Genomic DNA, 15,597 nt, shown 5'->3' with positions numbered 1-15,597 from the left:
TAGTGAACTACTCCTTTAACAATAGCACCATAGCCTTATAGTGGAAACTACCCTGTGAAAACAGGGGGGCCCTGTCAAAATGTAAAATATGTGCCTCTTATTTATGGAACATCGATAATATGGACATTCTGTCTGCAACTTGGCCCTTTGATTAACTCACTTCATTTGGATCATCTCTCTGGGGCATGCCCTCGACCCCAGCTTCAGAATGCACTGCAGGCTGGCTACTTGTGGCTTTGTGGCTTTGCCAGTAATAAAAAGCTTCCTGTTTACAGTAACACTTTTGCAATTGCATCAGTTAAAGCTACATAATGCCCATCAGCAACTTATTGTAGGCATTTATGAGAAACAAATCTCATAAAAATATGAAACAATTTCATACAAAAAGTTTTACTTGAAAACAAAGGAGAGCCGCACACTCTAGGCGCTCAGATGCAAAAATGTAATGTCCAACGTTTCGACAGCCAAGCTGTCTTTATCAGGGTATAATCACAAACACTGCGGGATGACTCGTTTATATAGTGTCAAAAGACACACAGATGTCTGTAATCATGGCCAAAAGTGGCCTAATATCATTGGTTAATTATCAAATATAAAAAATGGCATACAAAGAACAGCATACAGAAAACATTCTTGTGATTATTGTGACTTTGCCATTGTAATTGTTTGTAAGCTTGTGTAGTCTAAAATGAATCTATGACCGTATGCTATCCATTTGTTTTCTGTATGCTGTTCTTTGTATGCCATTTTTTATATTTGAGAATTAACCAATGATATTAGGCCACTTTTGGCCATGATTACAGACATCTGTGTGTCTTTTGACACTATATAAACGAGTCGTCCCGCAGTGTTTGTGATTATACCCTGATGAAGACAGCTTGGCTGTCGAAACGTTGGACATTACATTTTTGCATCTGAGCTCCTAGAGTGTGCGGCTCTCCTTTATTTCCAAGTTTTCTACTCCGCTGGCCAGCACCTCGCCTAAATAGGTGTGAGTTTCTTTTTCTTCTAGATACAAAAAGTTTGAACCATCTGTTATTCTTCCTGAACTCACAATGCCGGATGTTGTTGGGCCAGACGACCAAGAAGGGCAACTACATCACAACGGCAGTTTCAAGGGTAACTTCAATAACAACGCCAATGAAAGTATAAAGCAAAATGTCTCCTCACTCAGAACATGTAACAGAAAGATGCAGCAGATTCCAAAGTAGAGAACGTAATAGACCTTCATTCTCTTTACAGCGGCAACCCTAATGACTCCTTGTCGATACGAGGGAGGATCCTCTGGAGCAAAATAGAGTAATTACCTTGAGACGTTCTCATCATTAAAATAGCTACCTTTGACATGGGTAGCCACTTTATTGATCTCTTGGCCTAGCAGACTGAACCACTTCAAAGTCTAGGCCTGGTGAAAAAGCAAGATGTGTCAATATTGTCGCATATGGAATATTTTATTTTTATTTTTTCAATAAGAATTCCTGTCTCCTGGTTTAACTTTATCACGTTTATGCCAGACTAATTATCTTTTACTTTCATGCATCGACAGGGAGAGAGCCTTTGAATTACTTGCTCAACTCTTGTCAAGCTCGGCCTATCAAGAGGCAACAGCATGCATTATTCATCTCTACAAAACTCTCTGTGCCGTGTCAGAAACTACATCAACAGCCATAACTAGTCCTCTGCAGTGCCTTCAGAAAGTATTCATACCCATTTACTTTTTCCACATTTTGTTGTGTTTACTGCCTGAATTTAAAACGGATTAAATTGAGATTTTGTGTCACTGTCCTACACACAATAACCCATAATGTCAAAGTGGAATTATGTTTGTACACATTTTTACAAATTAATTTAAAATGAAAAGCTGAAATGTCTTGAGTCAATAAATATTCAACCCCTTTGTTATGGCAAGCCTAAATAAATCACATAATAAGTTGCATGGACTCACTCTTTGTGCAATAAGTGTTTAACATCCATTTTGAATGACTACCTCATCTCTGTACCCCACACATACAATTATCTGTAAGGTCCCTCAGTCAAGCAGTTAATTTCAAACACAGATTAAACCCGGAGTCGCCTCTTCACTGTTGACATTGAGACTGGTGTTTTGTGGGTACTATTTAATGAAGCTGCCAGTTGAGGACCTGTGAGGTGTCTGTTTCTAAAACTAGACACTCTAATGTACTTGTCCTCTTTCTCAGTTGTGCACCGGGGCCTCCCACTCCTCTATCTATTCTGATTAGAGCCGGTTTGCGCTGTTCTGTTAAGGGAGTAGTACACAGCGTTGTATGAGATCTTCAGTTTCTTGGCAATTTCTCGCATAGAATAGCCTTTATTTCTCAGAATAAGAATAGACTGACGAGTTTCAGAAGAAAGGTCTTTGTATCTAGCCATTTTGAGCCTGTAATCGAACCCACAAATGCTGATGCTCCAGACAGCCAGTTTTATTGCTTCTTTAATAAGAACAACAGTTTTCAGCTGTACTAACATAATTGCAAAAGGGTTTTCTAATGATCAGTTAGCCTTTTAAAATGATACACTTGGATTAGCTAACGCAACGTGCCATTGGAACACAGGAGTGATGGTTGCTGATAATGGGCCTCTGTATGCCTATATAGATATTCCATTCAAAATCTGCTGTTTCCAGCTACAATAATCATTTACCACATTAACAATGTCTACACTGTATTTCGGATTACATTTACATTTAAGTCATTTAGCAGACGCTCTTATCCAGAGCGACTTACAAATTGGAAAGTTCATACATATTCATCCTGGTCCCCCGTGGGAATTGAACCCACAACCCTGGCGTTGCAAGCACCATGCTCTACCAACTGAGCCACACGGGACCACAATTTGATGTTATTTTAATGGACAAAATATGTGCTTTTCTTTCAAAAACAAGGACATTTCTAAGTGACCCCAAACTTTTGAACGGCAGATTTGACAAAAATGTTTTATAAATCTTACAAAAATGTTACAAAATAACTTGTTTTAACTTTTTCATTATGGGGTATAGTGTGTGGATGGGTGAGAAAAAGCCACTGTAAACCCATCTACATAACGCCACTCTAAGTTTATATCTATTCAGCATTCATCTTAAAAACAAAACACTTATACAAATTCAACATACTTTGCTTGTATCAAAAACTGTTTTCCTGGCCCTCGCTCTCTTGCTGTTTCCTTGTAAATGTGTTGAGGCCTCTAGACATTGATGCTCACATAATGTCCTTATATGTTTAATGTTGCTTTGCTCCTAACGTTGTGTGTTTTGCTATCGTAACCATGCAAATCATTTTTTAATTCAATGAAGATGGTCGAGTTTAAATAATTAACAGGGATATATTCTGTGGAACTGAATGTATTATGATGACTTGGCCAGTAGAGCCTGGGTCTTTTACATTCGAAGTTGCAAGCTTTTCCCAAGTCATCTGACTGTCAGCTCAGCTGTTGTTACCATGGCACCCCTGGCTGGTAAAGGAGGAACCACAAACTGCTGCAGACAGCAAATGCAAGAATAGAATAAGAATAGAGAAGAACGGTTGTGTTCTTTGCATAATTTGGAGACCATTTTGTGAAGACTCTCAAGAGTACAATATGCAAAGTCCAGTTAAGTGAATTCACCTCAATAGGTGAATTTGACATAAATTGACATGCCATATCTCTGAGCCAGAACTGCTCAAATTATGTACATTGCACAGTTATTGTATCTAACTTTGCCACATAATTTGGATAATTGTGTCAAGATAAAGACAGTATATAGTAGATAATTAAGTTCCGAGAAGGACAGGATATGAATTGAAACAGGCTATCGTAGAGAAACCTTGCACATTAAAGTAAATGGAACTTAAAAAGAATAGAACAAAAATAATACCTGGCTTATTTCATTAAAAATAATGCATTAACAATTATTTATTTCTGTCGAGTATTTTTGATAAATGTTTTTCCTTTTGCCAAAATTCATTAAGGGAATACAATTCAATTACAGATGTAAAAGTTTAGAATCACAAAGGCTTTTGGGACATGAGGACAACAATAAAACAGAAATATTTCAGAACCCAAACTCTTTGAGAATACTGGTGAAACGAGAGATTCTCCAAGCCCACTTTCTTCATCACATGTGTCTTTGATAGACATGGTGCTGGTTCCAAAGAGCTAGAGAGCTTTTCACCGGAGTTTGAGGCAGCTTGTGGAAACCATTTATTGTGTGGAAAGTATTGGCAGCTTTTTTCCCCCTCGAGGACTCAGCAAACTTCTCTTTAATGAAGGGGGAATATCAAACACCATCCACATCAGTACTCATTGCCTGTAGAGGCTTTCACTTGTTGTTTCACAGCAGTAGAATTACAGTTTAGCTTTTTAGTCTCTTACCACCAGTTAGCAGTGTGCATTGCACAGCACAGACTGTAACAAGTCTGTGGGGTCTAATTGAAGTCCGAACAACAGATTGTCTTTGATCATCCTTCCAGATGGAGTGAAGTACGGCGCGATCTCAATGTCAGTCGCTGGAGGCAAAACCTTTGTCTAATCAAAAAGTCTACCTAATGACACCTCTCACAATGGAGGAAAACTAAGCGATGGCTTTCTGGCATAAGAACGTACATACTAATTGTGCCCCCTTGACTCAGACAAATAGTGACATAACTAAGAACATTAGTTTCAAGTTTTAATGTCACATGCACAAGTACAGTGAACTGCCTTTCTTGCAAACCCCAAAACGCAATAATCAATCACAATGTAATACTAGAAAAAAAAACACGAGAAATAAGAAGAAATATGAAGAACACAATAAGTAAGTAAGTAAGCAGACAGGGTCAGTTCCAATACCATATTTACAATGTGCAGGGATACTGGAGTGATGGAGGTAGATATGTATAGGGGTAAGGTGACAGGGATACTGGAGTGATGGAGGTAGATATGTATAGGGGTAAGGTGACAGGGATACTGGAGTGATGGAGGTAGATATGTACAGGGGTAAGGTGACAGGGATACTGGAGTGATGGAGGTAGATATGTATAGGGGTAAGGTGACAGGGATACTGGAGTGATGGAGGTAGATATGTATAGGGGTAAGGTGACAGGGATACTGGAGTGATGGAGGTAGATATGTACAGGGGTAAGGTGACAGGGATACTGGAGTGATGGAGGTAGATATGTATAGGGGTAAGGTGACAGGGATACTGGAGTGATGGAGGTAGATATGTATAGGGGTAAGGTGACAGGGATACTGGAGTGATGGAGGTAGATATGTATAGGGGTAAGGTGACAGGGATACTGGAGTGATGGAGGTAGATATGTATAGGGGTAAGGTGACAGGGATACTGGAGTGATGGAGGTAGATATGTACAGGGGTAAGGTGACAGGGATACTGGAGTGATGGAGGTAGATATGTATAGGGGTAAGGTGAGAGGGATACTGGAGTGATGGAGGTAGATATGTACAGGGGTAAGGTGACAGGGATGCTGGAGTGATGGAGGTAGATATGTATAGGGGTAAGGTGACAGGGATACTGGAGTGATGGAGGTAGATATGTATAGGGGTAAGGTGACAGGGATACTGGAGTGATGGAGGTAGATATGTATAGGGGTAAGGTGACAGGGATACTGGAGTGATGGAGGTAGATATGTATAGGGGTAAGGTGACAGGGATACTGGAGTGATGGAGGTAGATATGTATAGGGGTAAGGTGACAGGGATACTGGAGTGATGGAGGTAGATATGTATAGGGGTAAGGTGACAGGTATACTGGAGTGATGGAGGTAGATATGTATAGGGGTAAGGTGACAGGGATACTGGGGTGATGGAGGTAGATATGTATAGGGGTAAGGGGACAGGTATACTGGAGTGATGGAGGTAGATATGTATAGGGGTAAGGTTACAGGGATACTGGAGTGATGGAGGTAGCTATGTATAGGGGTAAGGGGACAGGGATACTGGAGTGATGGAGGTAGATATGTATAGGGGTAAGGTGACTAGGCAACAGGATATAAGATAAACAGAATAGTGTGTGTGTGTGTGTGTGTGTGTGTGTGTGTGTGTGTGTGTGTGTGTGTGTGTGTGTGTGTGTGTGTGTGTGTGTGTGTGTGTGTGTGTGTGTGTGTGTGTGTGTGTGTGTGTATAGAGTCAGTATAAATGTATGTGTTAGTGAGCAGATGATGGAGTGAGTGTGTGTGTGTATAGGGCCCTGTGAGTGTTTAGGGCTCTGTGAGTGTGTAGGGCTCTGTGAGAGGGCAGGACCATGTGAGTGTGTATAGATACAGTGCAAAAGTAAAAGGTCAATAAGGATACAAGGTTATCTCAGATAGTCTGTGTAGCTATTTTGTTAGCTATTTATCAGTCTTACTGCTTGGGGATAGAAGCTGTTCAGGAACCTGTTACTGCTTGCCGTGCGGAAGCATAGAGAATAGTCTATGGCTTGGTGGTTGGAGTCTTTAACGATTTTCCGGGCCTTCCTACCACACCGCCTGATATAGATGTCCTGGATGGCAGGGAACACGGCCCCCGTGATGTACTGGGCTGTCTGCACCACCCTCTGTAGCGCCGTGCAATCAAGTGCGGTGCTATTGCCATACCAGGCAGTGATGCAGCCAAATGCTCTCAAAGGTACAGCTGTAGAACTTTTTTGAGAATTTGAGGGCCCAAGCCAAACTTTTCCAACCTCCTGAGGAGGAGCAGGCGCTGTCGTGCCTTCTTCATGACTGCATGCACATTTGGACCATTTTAAGTCTCGTGATTTGGACACCGAGGAACTTGAAGTTCTCAACCTGCTCCACTGTGGCCCCATCGATGTAGTCCACGATCAGCTAATTGGTCTTACTGACGTTGAGGGAGAGGTTGTTGTTCTGGCACCACACTGCCAGGTCACTGACCTCCTCCCTATAGGCTGACTCATCGTCTCTAGTGATCAGGTCTACCACCGTCGTGTCGTCAGCAAACTTGATGACGGTGTTGGAGTTGTGCGTGGCCAATGAGTCCTGGGCGAACATGCAGTACAGGAGGGGACTAAGCACACAGCCCTGTAGGGCCCCTGAGTTGAGAGTCAGCGTGGTGGAGGTGATGTTGCCTACCCTCACCACCTGGGGTAGGCCCGTCAGGAAGTCTAGGATCCAGTTGCAGAGGGAGGTGTTCAAACCCTAAGTCCTACACTTGGTAATGAGCTTCGAGGGGACAATGGTGTTGAACGCTAAGCTGTAGTCAATGAACAGCATTCTCACATAGGTATTCCTCTTATCCAGGTGGGTGAGTGCAGTGTGGAGAGCAATTGAGATTGCGTCATCTATGGATCTGTTGGGGCAAGATGCAAATTGGAGTGGGTCTAGGGTGTTTGTGATGGTGGAGTTAATGTGTGCCATAACCAGCCTCTCAAAGCACTTGATTACATGATTACAGAAGTGAGTGCTACAGGCCAGTAGTCATTGTAGCATGACGTCTTAGAGTTCTTGGGCACAGGAATGATGGAGGTCACCTTAAAACATGTAGGGATTACAGTCGGGGACAAGGAGAGGTTGAAAATGACCGTGAATATGCCTGCCAGCTGTTCTGCGCATGCTCTGAGATCGCACCCTGGAAAACCGTCTCGGAGAGCGAGATCACCCAGTCCTCTGGATCGGTGACGGCCCTCACACCCAGCACAATGTTGTCATTGTCAAAGCGTGCATAACATGCACTGTGTTCGTCTGGTAGAGAGGCATCGTTGGGCAGATCACAGTTGGGTCTTCGTTTGTAACCAGTATTAGCTTTAGCCCCTGCCACATGCGGTGGGCATCGGAGCCTGTGTCATATGATTCCGCCTTATTCCTATATTGTCCTTTTGCTCATTATACCACAGATTTACATCACTCTATATCATCCATAGGTTCATATCCATTCGCATTTATGAATGACTTGCCTTATAAATAATGCAGCAACATGGTTAATGCCCTGAATGTAAATAATGTTCACAACTTTATAACTCTCATGTGCGACGCAAAGGCAAGCTCATTTGACTTACCAGTTGTCATTGACTATCACCAACAGTGTTCTGTTAAGCTGTGATTTAAAGGGACAATCTGTAAGATTTCCCACTGTTCAATGGCAACTTAATGATATATATACCAGCAGGATCAACCTGTTGAAATAACAGATTGTGCCTTTAGGAGGGATATCTGGATTCCTCAGTACAGGCTTCAGGGTGATTCCCTTGAGTGAGAGACTCCGGTTTGATTCTCATCCAGCTCATTCCTGGCATTTCTGAGTGTTCGGTAGCCCCTTATATCTGTCACCCATCCATCATTTCTCTTGACAATTGATTACACGTCTTGAACTTTAAAGTACAATGTAATTAGTACTTATTCTTAACGTTTGAGCTGAGAATAATAGTTCATCTTAACCCTAATGGAAGAATGTGCCATCTCAGACAACCTTTCCTGAGTGAATGGATGCATCATTCTCTCTAATGTAGGATAAAAGGAAACTTTTAAAATTTGTCACCTCAACTTGTTTTGTTAAAAGAAGTCAAACACTTTTCCGATTCCCCCAAACCCCCCCGATCCAGATAGTCCGTTGTCAAACAGATGTTGTATTGAACACTCATCGGAGCTGATCTAAATGAAAGAGTTGCTTTGAGGGCATCAATTACATGATACACCTACAGTGGCCTCTTGATTTCTATACTCGCAGTGCCACGAGAGAACAATTCGACGTCAACTATATTCCAAGCTATGAACTCTGCATGGCTGGAATGGAAAGGCCAATCAGACAATTTCCATTGAAAAGATGAAAAGACAGTCAGTGTAAATTCTGTTTATCCTGTCATTTTAAACATCTTCTTCTCACTATATGATTGGCAGCAATAAAGAAATTCATTTTGAAAATATATGGTGCTGGATGCTGTAGAGCAGATATATGGTTTTTATGGGATGAAAAACTTTTCAAAGATTTCATAAACATTAAGATCATGCCTTAGATTGTTAGCAAGCGAACTTCAAAGCCAAACCGAATGCCTTTTTTTGTAAGTTCCTCTGGCAATTAGACAAAACTAGAAACATCCCTGAGCAAATCATGTTTATGCCACTCTGTATATAAACACTTTCAGAATATCTTATTAAACACCAGTTGGTTATTTTCCCGAGGATAAAACGGGTTTGAAATGGAATTTCTCTGCATGTTTTATGTATTTTAATGGAAATATACATTAAGATTACAAAGTAATTTGCAGTTACCCCCTTTTCCTCTTTGCAAATGTATCAAAATATCCTTGGCAGAGGCAATGCAAAAGACAGATTAAGTTTAATTAAATGCTCCATTTGGTTAAACATCGGGTGAATAAAGTAGCGATGTGCAACTTGTTTTTTTTACTTCTTCATATTGAGCCATATGCCATATACAAACTGGTACTGCATATCCTATGGGGTTGGCACATTCTGACACATTCTGAAGAAAAATCGGTCATTCCATGTTTAAATTCAATTCTGATTCAAGTGAAGTGCTGTACCTCAGAAATGCAAATCTTTAAAAAAAAATCACAGCTAAACAAGACCAAAGTGTCATTTAAAACAGGTCACATGTATAATTCAAAGCTCTTGTGTAACAGCAAGAAGAGTCGTTTTCCCCCCTTCATTTGTAGACCTCCTGCTGCTTTCCATTCTGAGAGAAATGTTAGATGTCTTACCAAAAAGTCTTGTCTCCTGCTGCTAGCCTGAGAACTACCACCAAAGGTGAGTCAACAGGACTGACCAGCAGAACACTGTGGGAGCTCTCTGGTTCTCCAGACAGCCAGTCAGAATGGTTTAGCAACCAACACCCCTCCATAAACACAGGGGAGGCTGTTACAACATACACTTCTCTATACTGATTTGGCCCATATAGTGGAACTTACTGTAATTCTGTGTCAAACTCTGCCTTCAGCATCTTTAGAGAGATGAATGACTACATGTAGTCCAAAAGACTCCCTAGTTTACACTGTGAATTCCAAAGTAATCCAGGAGGGCATCCAGCTATAACCAGAGAAGCAAAGTGAGGGAATTTGTCTTCAAAGGTTTGGATTTGATATGCAGGGATCATTTATAGCAATTAAGACTTGGCATGAAGGTCTGAAGGGGATGAACATTTGTACGCTTCAGTGATTTGTCAATAATATTCTTTGGGGGAAAAATAAGTTCCCTTAACCATCAGTGAATTTTAAACAGGAATATTTTCAACTGTACACTTACTTACAAATCAGTCAGGGTTAGAATAAATAATTTGTTCAAATATTTTAGTTCTTGCCCTGAGAGGTCTGTTCTATATCATGTTCAAATGACATGGGCTAATTTCATGGGCTAATTTGTAGGAGATAGTTACAAAGTGCAGATAATAAATGTACTTGGTCTGTTTTTGTGAATAAATCATCAACATCTCCCATGTTTTCCTTGTAGTGGGATCCAAATAATGTCCCCTGTCTGACAGGTAACGAAGCAAGATGCCCCAGAACTAGCCCTTGCACCATCTGTCTCACCATACGCCCCATTCCGGCAGTAACTTCTCATTTACACTGTCCACCAGCCTGCGATCCAGCCCTGCAACCCCAGAAACCAGTTACACACCTGTCCCTTGACAAGTTAATTAAATGAAAGGAATAATTGGTCCATGGCAGAGGATCCTAATAGCTCTGTCAAACTGTCATGCAATTAAAAGAGAAACTTCTAATGGGGACTGTATGGAAGTCCATGTGGCGTATAGGTACTTTATACAGTAAGAACATATATGGGGTTTCAGATACTACCTGAATTAAAGGAGAAACTGCCCTCCGTCTCTCTATCTCCTCCCTCTCTCCAAGATGGAATTCAATTGATCTGCCGTAGACTAGCTGATGAGGAGAGCTAACCCTTGACTACTCCCTGACGGGTGTAATTGTGAACATTTATGCTAGAAAGAGAAATGTCTAATTGAAAAGTGAAGTCTGGACACCTGTCTGAAGCCTTTTGCCTGATTTCAAGACTTCATGGTGTAGAGAGAGCTACTTTAGCACTTACTGTTGTATATTGGCAACCTAATTCCTGAACGGGTATAAATATTCAATTGCATGCCTCATTGTACCCTCCCGCATCCTTCAGGAGGGCCCGCACCTTTGCAGACACGTTTCTCAGTGTGTCCGTGCCAATTGGTGTAGCCGAACCATCAAAACTATGAACTGTAAGTGTCATTGATAACACAAAGAAAGACAAACATACATCAAGAGATTTCTGGATAAGAGCATCTGATAAGAGCATCTGCTAAATGTGTAAAATGTAAATTTCAAGTTTATTTAACTGTCAGTGCAGTTATGAATGCTTGGCCAGTCAACCATCATGTGTGCTTGCTTATAAAATTGGATGATGTGGATAATGGCCTCGAAGTCTATTCAACAAGCTAAGTGTGTGTTGGTAATGTAGTTTAACTTCATCCATTTCTTCTTCCAATAAGTGAATACAACATCCTGATGCAGTGAACTGATTATTGAGTCCACAGTTTTGTTCTAATGCACTCACATTTGATCTTACTCTTTCTTTGATGTCATACAGATGTGAGCACTGGGAATCAATGCTCTAAAGTTAGTGTTTTTCTACTGTGTCAAAGTAAGATGAGGTGACTAGAAAATATATACTTTTCCCTGGAAATGTCCTTTTTTAAAAAAAATTTACATCACAAGTTTCACATTTTGTTAAGCAAAGGTAATCCTTTAACAAATAATAGCCAAGTGTCAGGATCTGCATGCACTGCTCGGTTGGCAACTTTCTTAGTCCTTCTCTAAAGGCCGAATCCTAACTTGACAAGCACCAATTTCTCATGTGTCATCCAACTCTGAACTCAAATGACTGCAGACAACATCACTTTACATTCAGGCCCAAGCCCCTTCCTGAATTGAACCACTAGAAGAGAGGCTCCTAATCTCCAGGATACAGGCTTTTAGCATAAAAGCAAATTAACTCATTGCTGACAGAGCCAGGTCGCTACATCTATTAACAATCCCTGTGGGAATACATTTCCACCACAATCCATGAGAAAGTTTATTGGAAATCCCTAGTGCTGCCTGAAAGAAAGGAAACACATTAGAAAGTTAACTTCAAAACAGTTCCTCTAGAGCAGTGGAAGTTTGTTCACAAGCCAGATGATTAAAGAGGTCATCTCATTTCCATAATTGAATTTGAAGGAATTTATAGTGCCTCCAAATGATTCTTTTTATTTTTTTAGCTAAATTGGCTACTATTTACATACAAGCCACCAGCTATCTCCACAAAGGTAAATGAACCCGCAAGGCATTATGCCTAGCCCTTTCAGCAACAACAGTAACAAGTGTAAAGGGATTGTAGGATTGCATCTAAATATGTGTCAGCAGCACACAGTGTTTAGGGAATAATATTAAAATGTGATCTGAATACCAAAAGAAGTGGACGATCAACAAGTAATGAGCAGAAAACAAAATGGGCCAGCTTTTCACATTTTTCTCCATCAACGGAACAATCAATTGGGATTAAAGGTTTCTTCTTTATTAACGTAATTTCAGCATGGCCAGAAATGTGTTCAACAAAGTATACTCAGTCATCATTCCTAAAGGAAGTGACATGTTGCCTATAGGAAACCAAATAAGCAGATTTAATTAATACATTAACATGAACTATCTATTTCAGTGGTGCCATAAATACATGCAAATCAAGTCATAATTAGGTTTAAAAATTCCATTTCATGGGATAATCAGACTTTTAAAAAACTCAATTTGAGGTTTTAATCAGATTTCAACAAGGATATTAACTCGGTGGTAATTTGAAGGGCATTTATTCATGTAGAGTATATTCAGCCTAAGCCTGAGAGCAGTTGATTAATTCAATAAAATTAAACCGTTGAGAGCTTTTATTCAGTAGAAATGTTAAAACACTGTTAGGCACTATGCTAAAATAAAGATGTTTTGTTTCACCAATTTAGTATGAACAACCCCAATTGAAAGTAAAATGTCTGATTTTTCAAATAATTTGAAAAGAATATGAATTTAAGAGGTTATCTTTTGTTGTGACCCATAAAATACTTACATATCTCATTCTTTTGCAACTTGTAAAGGCTGTACAATTCTGAAAAGCAGATGGTAGACATTATACTTGGGGATGGCTGAAAAGCTGCCATCAGAAGTTGTGCTGTGTATCTATTGAATAGTAGGACTATCTTTACATCAGGGTTTGTAAAGATAGCAAAATGCCCATTTATAAACTGGGAGGTTTGAGCTCTGAATGCTGATTGCCTGACAGCTGTGGTATATCAGATCATATACCACGGGTATGACAAAATATTTATTTTTACTGCTCTAATTACGTTGGTAACCAGTTTATAATAGCAATAAGGCACCTCAGGTGTTTGTGGTATATGGCCAATATAGCACGACTAAGGGCTGTGTCAATGCATCGGGCATAATTTGTAATTTATAATAATTAGTAATTTATAATTGGGATTAAACATTTTAAATTAAAATATAGGACAAAACACACATCACGACAAAGAGAGACAACACTACATAAAGAGAGACCTAAGACAACAACATAGCAAGGCAGCAACACATGACAACACAGCATGATAGCAACACAACATATCGTGGTAGAATCACAACATGGTAGCAGCACAAAACATGGTACAAACATTACTGGGCACAGACAACAGCACAAAGGGCAAGAAGGTAAAGACAATAATACATAATACTAAGCAGCCACAACTGTCAGGAAGAGTGTCCATGATTGAGTCTTTGAATGAAGAGATTGAGATAAAACTGTCCAGCTTTTATTAACAGCCCTTAGCCATGGTATATTGGCATATACCACACCCCCTCGCGCCTTATTTATGAATTTGAAATCATTCCCAATTAACTCATGCCTTATAATTGGTATACTAAACCCATCGCTATGAACAGCAGGTAAAGCGGTCTATTTTTTTATTTTACCTTCATTTAACCAGGTAGGCTAGTTGAGAACAAGTTCTCATTTGCAACTGCGACCTGGCCAAGATAAAGCAAAGCAGTTCGACACATACAACAACACAGAGTTACACATGGAATAAACAAACATACAATCAACAATACAGTAGAAAAGTCTTTATACAGCATGTACAAATGAGGTAGGATAAGAGAGGTAAGGCAATAAATAGGCGAAGTTATTACAATATAGCAATTAAACACTGGTCGTTCCAGTCATTGGCAGCAGAGAACTGGAAGGAGAGGCGGCAAAAGGAAGAATTGGCTTTGGGGGAGACCAATGAAAGATATACCTGCTGGAGCGCGTACTACGGGTGGGTGCTGCTATGGTGACCAGTGAGCTGAGATAAGGTGGGACTACCTAGCAGAGACTTGTAGATGACCTGGAGCAAGTGGGTTTGGCGACAAGTATGAAGCGAGGGCCAACCAATGAGAGCATACAGGTCACAGTGGTGGGTAGTATATGGTGCTTTGGTGATAAAACGGATGGCACTGTGATAGACTGCATCCAATTTGTTGAGTAGAGTGTTGGAGGCTATTTTGTAAATGACATCGCCGAAGTCGAGGATCGGTAGGGTGGTCAGTTTTACGAGGGTATGTTTGGCAGCATGAGTAAAGGATGCTTTGTTGCAAAATAGGAAGCCGATTCTAGATTTAATTTTGGATTGAGATGTTTAATGTGAGTCTGGAAGGAGAGTTTACAGTCTAACCAGACACCTAGGTATTTGTAGTTGTCCACATATTCTAAGTCAGAACCGTCCAGAGTAGTGATGCTGGACGGATGGGCGGGTGCGGGCAGCGAACGGTTGAAGAGCATGCATTTAGTTTTACTTGCATTTAAGAGCAGTTGGAGGCCACAGAAGGAGAGTTGTATGGCATTGAAGCTCATCTGGAGGTTAGTTAACACAGTGTCCAAAGAAGGGCCAGAGGTATACAGAATGGTGTCGTCTGCGTAGAGGTGGATCAAAGAATCACCAGCAGCAAGAGCGACATCATTGATGTAAACAGAGAAGAGTCGGCCCGAGAATTGAACCCTGCGGCACCCCCATAGAGACTGCCAGAGGTCCGGACAACAGGCCCTCCGATTTGACATAGTTAACTCTATCGGAGAAGTAGTTGGTGAACCAAGCGAGGCAATCATTTGAAAAACCAAGGCTGTTGAGTCTGCCAAAAAGAATGTTGTGATTGACAGAGTCGAAAGCCTTAGCCAGGTCGATGAATACGGCTGCACAGTAATATCTCTTATCGATGGCGGTTATGATATCGTTTAGGACCCTGAGCGTGGCTGAGGTGCACCCATGACCAGCTCTGAAACCAGATTGCATAGCAGAGAAGGTACGGTGAGATTCAAAATGGTCGGTAATCTGTTTGTTAACTTGGCTTTCAAAGACCTTAGAAAGGCAGGGTAGAATAGATATAGGTCTGTAGCAGTTTGGGTCAAGAGTGTCTCCCCCTTTGAAGAGGGAGATGACCGCAGCAGCTTTCCAATCTATGGGAATCTCAGACGATACGAAAGAGAGGTTGAACAGGCTAGTAATAGGGGTTGCAACAATTTCGGCAGATCATTTTAGAAAGAGAGGGTCCAGATTGCCTAGCCTGGCTGATTTGTAGGGGTCCAGATTTGGCTGCTCTTTCAGAACATCAGCTATCTGGA

The 15,597-nt window shown here is 40.8% G+C and overlaps 1 long non-coding RNA gene across 1 annotated transcript; it reads left to right on the top strand.

Moving 5' to 3' along the window:
- Positions 1 to 828: 828 nt before the first annotated feature.
- On the top strand, positions 829 to 1,932 carry LOC129832743 (uncharacterized). Its single transcript, XR_008756002.1, has 3 exons — positions 829 to 1,119; positions 1,243 to 1,299; positions 1,547 to 1,932. It is a non-coding gene; the product is annotated as an uncharacterized LOC129832743 (long non-coding RNA).
- The last annotated feature ends 13,665 nt before the right edge of the window (positions 1,933 to 15,597 follow it).

The sequence above is a fragment of the Salvelinus fontinalis genome, chromosome 34 (assembly GCF_029448725.1).
Source record: "Salvelinus fontinalis isolate EN_2023a chromosome 34, ASM2944872v1, whole genome shotgun sequence".
NCBI classification, from domain to species: Eukaryota; Metazoa; Chordata; class Actinopteri; order Salmoniformes; family Salmonidae; genus Salvelinus; species Salvelinus fontinalis.
This window is presented reverse-complemented; position numbering and strand designations above follow the sequence as displayed.